Source organism: Schistocerca piceifrons, chromosome 6 (genome assembly GCF_021461385.2).
Source record: "Schistocerca piceifrons isolate TAMUIC-IGC-003096 chromosome 6, iqSchPice1.1, whole genome shotgun sequence".
In the NCBI taxonomy this organism is placed as follows: domain Eukaryota; kingdom Metazoa; phylum Arthropoda; class Insecta; order Orthoptera; family Acrididae; genus Schistocerca; species Schistocerca piceifrons.
The window spans coordinates 271,750,427-271,762,433 of record NC_060143.1 but is presented as its reverse complement, the minus strand read 5'-3'; positions in this window follow the sequence as shown (position 1 = coordinate 271,762,433).

The following is a 12,007-nucleotide window of genomic DNA, read 5'->3' as shown; positions in this document are numbered from 1 at the left end:
TTTCGTCAATATATATAAAGGTAAAATATTGCGTGTTTTTTCATTATTTCCATGTTTCAAATAATGCATCATTACAGGTTCAGTCAACAAAGCATCTGGCTTGTGTTCTTGTACTAGAGTGTAATTCTGGTTTTCTTGCGTAATTATAGTTTTTCTAATTTTCTTTTATCACGTCAGTATAAATGGTATTTGAAATCTCTTGTCTTGTGAAGAAGAACCGTGCCAGATGTGCGTTGAGTCACACTCCCACACACAGAACAATTACATTGGTGCTTTGGTTTTGTAGTTTTATAGTTGCTGGGGACTTAATTAATTAATTGTGTTAATGAAAATTTTCATTTCATTCTTTGTTGTTGTTCTAAGCAGTCAGATTGCGTTACAATAATAGTCAGGGCCAACCGATTACGAGACATAGCGTAATCGGACATACAGCTACTAAAAACTAAAAATATTTTCAATCATGTATTTAAATAAGCCCCCATGCAAAGTAGCTTACGGAGCCCTCATTCGGTTGATTCTTGAGAATTTCTTGGGATCTTCACCAGACAGAGTTAACTGAACAGGCAGGAGGCTTCCAAATGCGAACAATGCATTTCGTCACGGGTTTGTTTAGTAAGCACAAGAGCGTTACGCAAACTCTTGTCAAACTGCGGTATCAGGTGTTGGAAGAGAGGCGTTGCACACTATGGGTGGGTCAATTTTTAAATATAGCACTTCCCTAAAACAGACTAAAAAGTATAAAATAGTTTCTACTACCCCCATATAGATTCCTGACTCTACACAGTTATGAAAATTTATGCTTATGAATTTTTAATAGTTATGACAATAATTACTACCATCATTGCATTTACGGGCCTTTAAGGTGTACAGCAGAAAAAACAAAAGAAATAATCACACTACAAAAGGAGAGAAAGCAGAACTCCATAACAAATTACAAAAGAACACATTACAAAAAGTACAATAGGAAAGGAAGTCAGTGATAACGGAGGAGATATCTACTGCTGGTGGTAGTCCATCGCTGCCGGTCTTTGGTTTCATCTTCCACCGCTGTCGGCCCCACTTCTTTGATTGATAATACTCCTCGATCATTCCATCTCATCCTTGGACGTCCCGCTGGGCGTTTTCCAGCAAGCTGAGAGTCGAACAGTCGCTATGGGAACGATCTGTCAGCTCGAAGGATGTGATCAAACCACTGTAGGTTTCCAAACCGTTGGTGCTGACAAACTTTTGTTCTTCGTTCCCATTTACCTTCAGTGGTGCCGTAGATGGGTCCATAGATCTTTCGAAGTGCCTTCCTCTCCAAGGCGCAGAATGCTTCTACAGCTGTTGCTGACGTCGCCCAGGTTTCACAACCATATAAAAGGACTGGCCGTACTCGTGTCGTGTACAGCTGCATCTTATTTTTCTATGCTATCACTCAAGACTTGAAAAAACTTTTGATGCACTTCTTCGCAACGACAGCTACTTTCTACATTCTTTACTATTATCTACTGCATGTGGCCCACATTCTTCATTTTACGTATTTTATTGTATTATCCTGTACTGTCACAGTTATTAAAAATTAATAATCACAAATTTTCAGGACTGTCTGTGTGCGGTTAGCAATCTTTATGCGGCTACGAGAAATTGTTTCATACTTTTTAGGCCGTGTTAAAAACGTGATACATTAAAAAGATTTTTATTTAAATATTTATTTTCTGCTTTTAAGTATTATGTGTGTGAAATTTTACAATCGATTTCGAATATTTTCATCAGCTTACAACAGAGACATTTAGTAAATTTCGGGTTTATTTCAGTTTCTCTTCGCCTGAGTCAACCAATGTATTGCTTCCTCCCAAATATATATCAGAAAACACGGTGACGATAAAATGAGATGGAATCGAACCTAGACGGAGGCTTACCAGCAATCGCTCATACCGCGAATTGTTCGCAAGTGAAACTACAAAATGGGCAACAGCCGGGTTACGCAAAGTGCGCACCACCACACATCAGACAATAAAGCGAATTTACATTGCATTGTCATCCACTTCTGAGCTATGTGGAAAGTTGAAGTCTCTAGCTCACTGGGAAGTTAGTTTAAAATTAAATACAAAGTATGTACAGAACAGACAAACTCACAGTCCCTTTCGCCACACACCAGATAAGAAAGCGAGTTACTATTGGACTATTTTGAGTTATTTCGAAAGTTTAAAGTCTCTTGCTCACTGGCAAGTCAGTTTAAAATCAATTGCAAAATTTGTACCGAACAGACCCAATAAAAACGAGTTAATAAAGTAGCCTACTTTTCAAGAAGAGCCAAACAACGTACTACTCCCACACGTACTATGACGGGAAAAATCAGAGAAGTCTGAGCTGAAACTGACTCTCAGCGGCCATTTGCGCTCGGATGTACAAAACATGTGACTTCACCCGACTACGAAGGAGCACGTAAACGGCATTCTGCTGCAGTCATTGACGAGCCAGGGCGTGAGTTCGACACTCAAAGAAACTACGATCCCCCATGTAAATGTCCTCCTCAGATGGGGACAAAACATTGTGTTTTAATGTAAAGTGCGTTCGACCACGTCAGCCCAGAAAATTTGGTCAATTGCGAATAGAACATTTTCACTTCCACAGGAGAAAGATGGCGATTGAAATGTCATAAAAAAAGATGTCATCGAAACGAAAAATTTGAAATGTGTTAACTTAGTGTTTAAATATTTTTTTCTTTGGTGCGTTATCAAGCCTTCCAGAGTAAATGTTGCTTTTAAAGGTACTGGTCAGGTCTGGTTTAATGGGCGTCCATAGGACACCCGCATGCCGTTGCTAAAGTTACTTCTCGTGCTCTGCACCACCATGTGTCCAAATAAAGTCTTATTTCTTAACGAGGTCACCTTGAATAAACTAAATTTATTAACACTTCTATTGAGGAGGTTACTCGGTGCGATAAGAAGCAACTCAAAGATCTCTTCATTGTGGAATATAAGCTACTTCACTATAAAAGTATCTATGAGAATTTTCAAAGTTAACATCAGTTACTGGAGTGTGAGCTTTGTTAATTAGCAACCAAACGGTGGACTATTGGGTTCCCTTATTTCATTTATTGTGTACCATAGACCCCATCCAGTAGGAGAAACTCTAAGTGTGTTTGAACCAGTCAACGTCTATGTTAACAAAGGAGAAGCGACTCTTAGGTACTTAACTGCGCACTTCATTAAAAAAAACCATGATTTTACTGCTTTTTGTAATTACAGTATCTTAATTTCGCCTAGGAAACTGGAAGAAAAGACCTCATTTCTCAGTTAAATGCTGATTGTCAGTGCGAAGACGATTACCAAAACCAGGGACACTTCGGCACACGATATACAAGGCTTCTTCAGCCGCTAAATTGAACCCATTTTGGAGTGAGTAACCATTGGGCGTCTGACCAGGGGGAGCATGCGAGCCATCGATCGTATACCCTCATTGTATCGGCCACCGTCGCGAGGTCGCCTCAGTTCTGGCATCATCCTGAAGGACTTCAATGCGCGATGCTCTTACTAGTTTCCACAATGAATTTCTGTTAGAAATTTGGCGGAAAACCCAACGAGATTCTGGTCGTTTGTAAAGTTGAACAGCGACAAGACGCGGTAGCAGTGGTGATGTTTACTGATGACAATGGCATTTAAGCAGAGTTACTACGCACAATTTTTCGAAAGTCTTTAACCAAAGAATACTAAGTAAATATTCCAGAATTCTAATCAAGAAAAACTGCCAAGATGAGAAAGAAGTTGATACCTTCAGTTTAGTGAAGCAGCTTAAATCACTTAACAAAGACAAGGCCTCCGGTACAGATTGTACACCAGTTAGGTTCCTTTCAAAATACGCTGAAACAGTAGCCCCATACTTAGCAGTCGTACACAACATCCTTAAATAAAGGTTGCACAACTCACACCAATACTCATGAAAGGAGATAGGAATAATCTTATGAATTATAGGCCCATATCACTCATGTCGATGAATTACGTTGAAGGTATCAGTCTATTGACACACGGTCATCACGAATTCAGAATATATCGTTCTTGTGAAACACAAGTAGCTCTTTATTCGTACGAAGTAATGAGTGCTATCGACAGGAGATCTCAAGTGATTCCATATTTCTAGTTTTCCAGAACGCTTTCGCCACCATTCCTCACAAGAGAGTTTCAATGAAATTGCATGCCTTTCAGAAAGGCAGCAGTGCCTAGAAATCCAAGGAAAATTATCGAGTAAATCAGAAGTAGTATCCAGCGTTCCCGAAGGAAGTATTATAGGCCCTCTGCTGTTCCTAATCTACAGGGTGTTACAAAAAGGTACGGCCAAACTTTAAGGAAACATTCCTCACAAACAAAGAAAGAAAATATGTTATGTGGACATGTGTCCGGAAACGCTTACTTTCCATGTTAGAGGTCATTTTATTACTTCTCTTCAAATCACATTAATCATGGAATGGAAACACACACCAACAGAACGTGCCAGCGTGACTTCAAACACTTTGTTACAGGAAACGTTCAAAATGTCCTCCGTTAGCGAGGATACATGCATCCACCCTCCGTCGCATGGAATCCCTGATGCGCCGATGCAGCCCTGGAGAATGGCGTATTGTATCACAGCCGTCCACAATACGAGCACGAAGAGTCTCTACATTTGGTACCGGGGTTGCGTAGACGAGAGCTTTCGAATGCCCCCATAAATGAAAGTCTAGAGGGTTGAGGTCAGGAGCGTGGAGGCCATGGAATTGGTCCGTCTCTACCAATCCATCGGTCACCGAATCTGTTGTTGAGAAGCGTACGAACATTTCGACTGAAATGTGCAGGAGCTCCAACGTGCATGAACCACATGTTGTGTCGTACTTGTAAAGGCACATGTTCTAGCAGCACAGGTAGAGTATCCCGTATGAAATCATGATAACGTGCTCCATTGAGCGTAGGTGGAAGAACACTGGGCCCAATCAAGACATCACCAACAATGCCTGCCCAAACGTTCACAGAAAATCTGTGTTGATGACGTGATTGCACAATTGCGTGCAGATTCTCGTCAGTCCACACATGTTGATTGTGAAAATTTACAATATGATCACGTTGGAATGAAGCCTCATCCGTAAAGAGAACATTTGCACTGAAATGAGGATTGACACATTGTTGGATGAACCGTTCGCAGAAGTGTACCCGTGGAAGCCAATCAGCTGCTGATAGTGCCTGCACACGCTGTACATGGTACGGAAACAACTGGTTCTCCCGTAGCACTCTCCATACAGTGACGTGGTCAACGTTACCTTGTACAGCAGCAACTTCTCTGACGCTGACGTTAGGGTTATCGTCAACTGCACGAAGAATTGCCCCGTCCATTGTAAGTGTCCTCGTCTTTCTAGGTCTTCCCCAGTCGCGAGTCATAGGCTGGAATGTTCCGTGCTCCCTAAGACGCCGATCAATTGCTTCGAACGTCTTCCTGTCGGGACACCTTCGTTCTGGAAATCTGTCTCGATACAAACGTACCGCGCCACGGCTATTGCCCCGTGCTAATCCATACATCAAATGGGCATCTGCCAACTCCGCATTTGTAAACATTACACTGACTGCAAAACCACGTTCGTGATGAACACTAACCTGTTGATGCTACGTACTGATGTGCTTGATGCTGGTACTGTAGAGCAATGAGTCGCATCTCAACACAAGCACCGAAGTCAACATTACCTTCCTTCAATTGGGCCAACTGGCGGTGAATCGAGGAAGTACAGTACATACTGACGAAATTAAAATGAGCTCTAACATGGAAATTAAGCGTTTCCGGACACATGTCCACATAACATATTTTCTTTATTTGTGTGTGAGGAATGTGTCCTGAAAGTTTGGCCGTACCTTTTTGTAACACCCTGTATAAATATATGCAGATGATACTGTCTTTTATATGCTGGTAAAGTAATCAGAAGATGAAAAACAACTGCAAAAGCGTGAAAAGTGGCAATTGTCTCTGAGTAAATGCAACGTCATTCACATGAGTAGGAAAAGAAATCCGTTAAATTTCGGATCACACAAATTTAATGGCTGTAACTTCAACTAAATACCTAGGGGCTACAATTGCGAACAACATAAATTATAACGATCCCATAAATAATTTTGCTTGGAAGGCAAACCAAAGATTGCGTTTTATTGGAAAATACTTAGAAGATACAGCAGAGACTGCCTACACTACACTTGTCCGTCCTGTGCTAGAGTACTACTGTGTGATATGGCGTCCTTACCAAATAGGGTTGGTAGACGATGTCAAAAAAGTCCAAAGAGGAGCAGATCTTTTTTTATTATCACGAATTAGGCCACAGCGTGACACGGGTATGGTAAGCGACTTGAGGTAGCAATCCTTAAGACAAATGCGTTTTTCGTCTCATCGCAATCTTTTCACGAATTATCAATCATTAACTTTCTTCTCTGAGTATGCAAATATTTTATTCTCGCCGTCCTATATAGTGAGGAACTACACTCCTGGAAATTGAAATAAGAACACCGTGAATTCATTGTCCCAGGAAGGGAAAACTTTATTGACACATTCCTGGGGTCAGATACGTCACATGATCACACTGACAGAACCACAGGCACATAGACACAGGCAACAGAGCATGCACAATGTCGGCACTAGTACAGTGTATATCCACCTTTCGCAGCAATGCAGGCTGCTATTCTCCCATGGAGACGATCGTAGAGATGCTGGATGTAGTCCTGTGGAACGGCTTGCCATGCCATTTCCACCTGGCGCCTCAGTTGGACCAGCGTTCGTGCTGGACGTGCAGACCGCGTGAGATGACGCTTCGTCCAGTCCCAAACATGCTCAATGGGGGACAGATCCGGAGATCTTGCTGGCCAGGGTAGTTGACTTACACCTTCTAGAGCACGTTGGGTGGCACGGGATACATGCGGACGTGCATTGTCCTGTTGGAACAGCAAGTTCCCTTGCCGGTCTAGGAATGGTAGAACGATGGGTTCGATGACGGTTTGGATGTACCGTGCACTATTCAGTGTCCCCTCGACGATCACCAGTGGTGTACGGCCAGTGTAGGAGATCGCTCCCCACACCATGATGCCGGGTGTTGGCCCTGTGTGCCTCGGTCGTATGCAGTCCTGATTGTGGCGCTCACCTGCACGGCGCCAAACACGCATACGACCATCATTGGCACCAAGGCAGAAGCGACTCTCATCGCTGAAGACGACACGTCTCCATTCGTCCCTCCATTCACGCCTGTCGCGACACCACTGGAGGCGGGCTGCACGATGTTGGGGCGTGAGCGGAAGACGGCCTAACGGTGTGCGGGACCGTAGCCCAGCTTCATGGAGACGGTTGCGAATGGTCCTCGCCGATACCCCAGGAGCAACAGTGTGCCTAATTTGCTGGGAAGTGGCGGTGCGTTCCCCTACGGCACTGCGTAGGATCCTACGGTCTTGGCGTGCATCCGTGCGTCGCTGCGGTCCGGTCCCAGGTCGACGGGCACGTGCACCTTCCGCCGACCACTGGCGACAACATCGATGTACTGTGGAGACCTCACGCCCCACGTGTTGAGCAATTCGGCGGTACGTCCACCCGGCCTCCCGCATGCCCACTATACGCCCTCGCTCAAAGTCCGTCAACTGCACATACGGTTCACGTCCACGCTGTCGCGGCATGCTACCAGTGTTAAAGACTGCGATGGAGCTCCGTATGCCACGGCAAACTGGCTGACACTGACGGCGGCGGTGCACAAATGCTGCGCAGCTAGCGCCATTCGACGGCCAACACCGCGGTTCCTGGTGTGTCCGCTGTGCCGTGCGTGTGATCATTGCTTGTACAGCCCTCTCGCAGTGTCCGGAGCAAGTATGGTGGGTCTGACACACCGGTGTCAATGTGTTCTTTTTTCCATTTCCAGGAGTGTATTACCGCGATAAAACAAGAGAAATCAGAACTCATACAGAAAGACCTAAGTATTCATTTTTCCCACGCGCCGTTAGAGAGTGGAACGGCAGAAAAACTGGTTTGAAGAACCCTCTGTCATGCACTTAAGTGTTTAATGCAGAGTAGGCATGTAGATATAGATTTAGATCACCTGCAAAGTCGCCACCTGATGATGCAGGTTCGGACCGAAACCCTCCCAGCCACCGAGTCTCTGGGCGCCTGCGAGCTCTAGGTGCCGCCTGGCAGACGCAGTTATGGGGTTCAGACCCAGATGTCCTTGCGCCTCACAACCGGCAACCGCCAGTTTGCCTCGCCTGTGTCGAAGCCCGGCCGTGCCACTTTGCCCCACAGCTTAGTGAGACTGGGAAAGCTGCTATGGTTGTCGGCAACACAAATATGTGGCAGTGTGGGCTTTCAATAAATGCTCGTCGAGTCCTTCTGTCTGTTCTCCCTGGACCTGTCCGCACCTTACCGTCGTACGAGGGTCACTCCAAAAGCAATGCGCACTATTTTTGTAAAAATACAGTTTTCATTCTGCATGTGAAAAGTTTTACAGTGTGTACATACGTCCTTCCCGCTTGTTTGAAACTTAGTTCAACCTGTTCCCGTGAGTGGCGCCGTCACAGCATGTCTTCAAAATGGCTGCTTCACTTCACGTTCGTCAGAAGCAACGTTCTGTCATAGAATTCCTGTGCTGTGAAAACGAGACACTGGGAAACATCCACAAGAGGTTGAAAAAGGTGTATGGATATGCTGCTGTCGATCGCAGTACAGTTAGTCGGTGGGCAAGCAGGTTACGTGATGAAAGCGGGTACGGCAATATTGAGGATTGTCCTCGCAGCAGCAGGCCTTGTACTGCACTCACTCCAGACAATGTGCAGAGAGTTAACGAATTGGTGACTGCTGACAGATGCATCACAGTGAACGAATTGTCACACTACATTGGGATAGGGGGAGGAAGTGTCTGCAGAATACTGAAAGTGCTGGCGTTAAAAAAGGTTTGTGCCAGGTGGGTTCCAAGGATGTTGGCAGTGGCTCACAAAGAAACAAGGAAAACGGTATGCAGGGAACTTTTCTAGTACGAGAATGGTGGAGATGAATTTCTTGGAAGAATTGTGACAGGTGATGAAACATGGCTCCATCATTTTTCACCAGAGACGAAGAGGCAATCAATGGAGTGGCATCATGCAAATTCACCCAAGAAAAAAAATTCAAAACCACACCTTTCGCTGGGAAAGTTATGGCTATGGTGTTTTTCGATTCCGAAGGACTCTTGCGTGTGGACATCATGCCAAGTGGAACCACCATAAATTCTGATGCATATGTGACGACACTGAAGAAACTTCAAGCTCGACTGAGTCGTGTTCGACCACATCGGCAAAAGCAGGATGTTTTGCTGTTGCACGACAATGCCCGGCCACACGTCAGTCAAAAAACCATGGAAGCGATCACAAAATTCGGATGGACAACACTGAAACACTCGCCTTATAGTCCTGACCTGGCTCCATGTGACTATCATCTCCTCGGGAAACTGAAAGACTCTCGTGGAACAAGGTTTGAAGATGATGACTCCCTTGTGCACGCTGCCAAACATTGGCTCAAACAGGTTGGCACAGAATTTTACCGTACAGGTATGCAGGCGCTGGTTCCAAGATGGAGTAAGGCAGCTGAGAGGGATGGAAATTATGTGGAGAAATGAAAATATTGTTCCTAAAGGATGTATCTACACTCTGTAAAACTTTCAGACATGTAGAATAAAAGATGGATTTAAAAAATTGTGTGCATTTCTTTTGGAGTGACCCTCGTATTTGTCATTATGTCACGTGTAGATCCACTTGTGGTACCGGGCTAAGTCCTAGGTGATGAACTAATGACGCCAGTTTTGCGTACACAGTAACCTACTAGATTATGTGCCCCTGTGCGCAGAATCACACAATGTGCTGTGCTGCGAATGTCGGCAAAAAGGACATGACGCCATGTAGTTTGTGAGGTGTGCATCATTGAGACAAGAAAGGCCTTGGATACCAGGAAAGTTTAGGCTAATGTAGATAATAGGAGACTGAATGGGTAATTGTTATAAACAATGTTGTCATGTAAGTTAAAAATTTAGTTCTCCTAGGGTCTACACAGTTTGATGTGTGATTTGATGTCCACAGAGTGTATGAGCCGTGTGCAGAGATTTTCTCTACGTTTTTGTTTCTATAGTGCATTCCTTTCGTTTGTTCTATATTCTAGTGAGTTTAGTTGTAAACTATGGATGGTTTGGGTTTTTGGCTTTACATCACGCAATGCGTCTCACAGCAGCATAGCAAGGTGCTGAGGTACCATGAATGCAGCATGGGTCCCTGGACGTGACATCATAATTATATCGTTTAATGTCTTTCGAAGTTCAGTAGGTATGAGAGCAGAAAATATACCAAACAAGAAAATGTCACCAACGTAACGTCATATTCTGAGGAGAAAAAAAGGCACTTGCAAGATATCAGTACCTCCCCGAAAATTTGAGCCATAATTTTTATAGTACGGGCAGTCATGGCCTTGTGAAAAGGAAAGCTTTCAAACTCTCGACCTGTTGTTTGTCGTCGTTCCGCCCCACTGCAAACGTCTAATGCCCGTACAGCGGAGTGACAGTCACAGCCCGTTATTCTTGGGAAGTTGACACATCCTCTCAATGCGTTTTGAAATCTTGTTCCAGAAAACGTTATTCTACACGGAAAATAATAAGTAATATGAGTATTTAATTGTCGGCTTCACGCACATACCTTTATACGTTCAATATTTATGAAACGAAGTTAATGATTACCGATTTACAATTCAATTTCGTCAGTCACGTTATAGAGTAGCGCATCTCGTGCAAACGTACTCCTCTTTAACAGTGCCACCTTCAAAACCCGAAGAAAAAAACGCACAAGGGCGATATCATAATTAAAGAACGCGTTCTTTAACGACACACTAATTCGTTATATTCATTTACGTAGCATTTTTGAATAGCAACATAAAAATTTTCAACGCGAAGACATCTTTGGACCAGTTATGCATTAGAAACCGCAGGCGATGAACAAAGCATGTTACCAGTGTTAAAACACGAATTCACAAACCCGTACAGCTCTTCGCGCTCGTCTCAGTGCGGCGGTGCCAATGATAAACAAGTGCACGCTAACGTTTGAAAGCTAATACTTTCAGAAGGCCATTACGGTGTACTATCAGAATTATGGCTCAAATTTTCTCGCGGTATCGATTTCTGGGGTTTATGCCTTGCAAATATACTATTGACCATTAAAATTACTACACCACGAAGATGTGCTACAGACGCGAAATTTAACCGATAGGAATAAGATGCTGTGATTTGCAAATGATTAGCTTCTCAGAGCATTCACACAAGGTTGGCGCCGGTGGTGACACCTACAACGTGCTGACATGAGGAAAGTTCCCAACCGATTTCTCATACTCAAACAGCAGTTCACCGTCGTTGCCTGGTCAAAAATGGCTCAAATGGCTCTGAGCACTATGCGACTTAACTTCTGAGGTCATCAGTCGCCTAGAACTTAGAACTAATTAAACCTAACTAACCTAATGACATCACACACATCCATGCCCGAGGCAGGATTCGAACCTCGACCGTAGCGGTCGCTCGGTTCCAGACTGTAGCGCCTAGAACCGCACGGCCACTCCGGTCGGCGCTGCATCACAGACAGGAGCGCCTGCGTTGGTGTACTCAACGACAAACCTGGGTGCACGAATCGCAAAACGTCATTTTTTCGGATGAATCCAGGTTCTGTTTACAGCATCATGATGGTCGCATCCGTGTTTGGCGACATCGCGATGAACGCATATTGGAAGCGTGTATTCGTCATCGGCATAAGGGCGTTCCCCCTGCGTGATGGTATGGGGTGCCATTGGTTACACGTATCGGTCACCTCTCGTTCGCATTGACGGCACTTTGAACTGTGGACGTGACATTTAAGATGTGTGACCCGTGGCTCTACCCTTCATTCGATCCCTGCGAAACCCTACATTTCAGCAGGATAATGCACGCTCGCATGTTGCAGGTCCTGTACGGGCCTTTTTGGACACAGAAAATGTTCGACTGCTG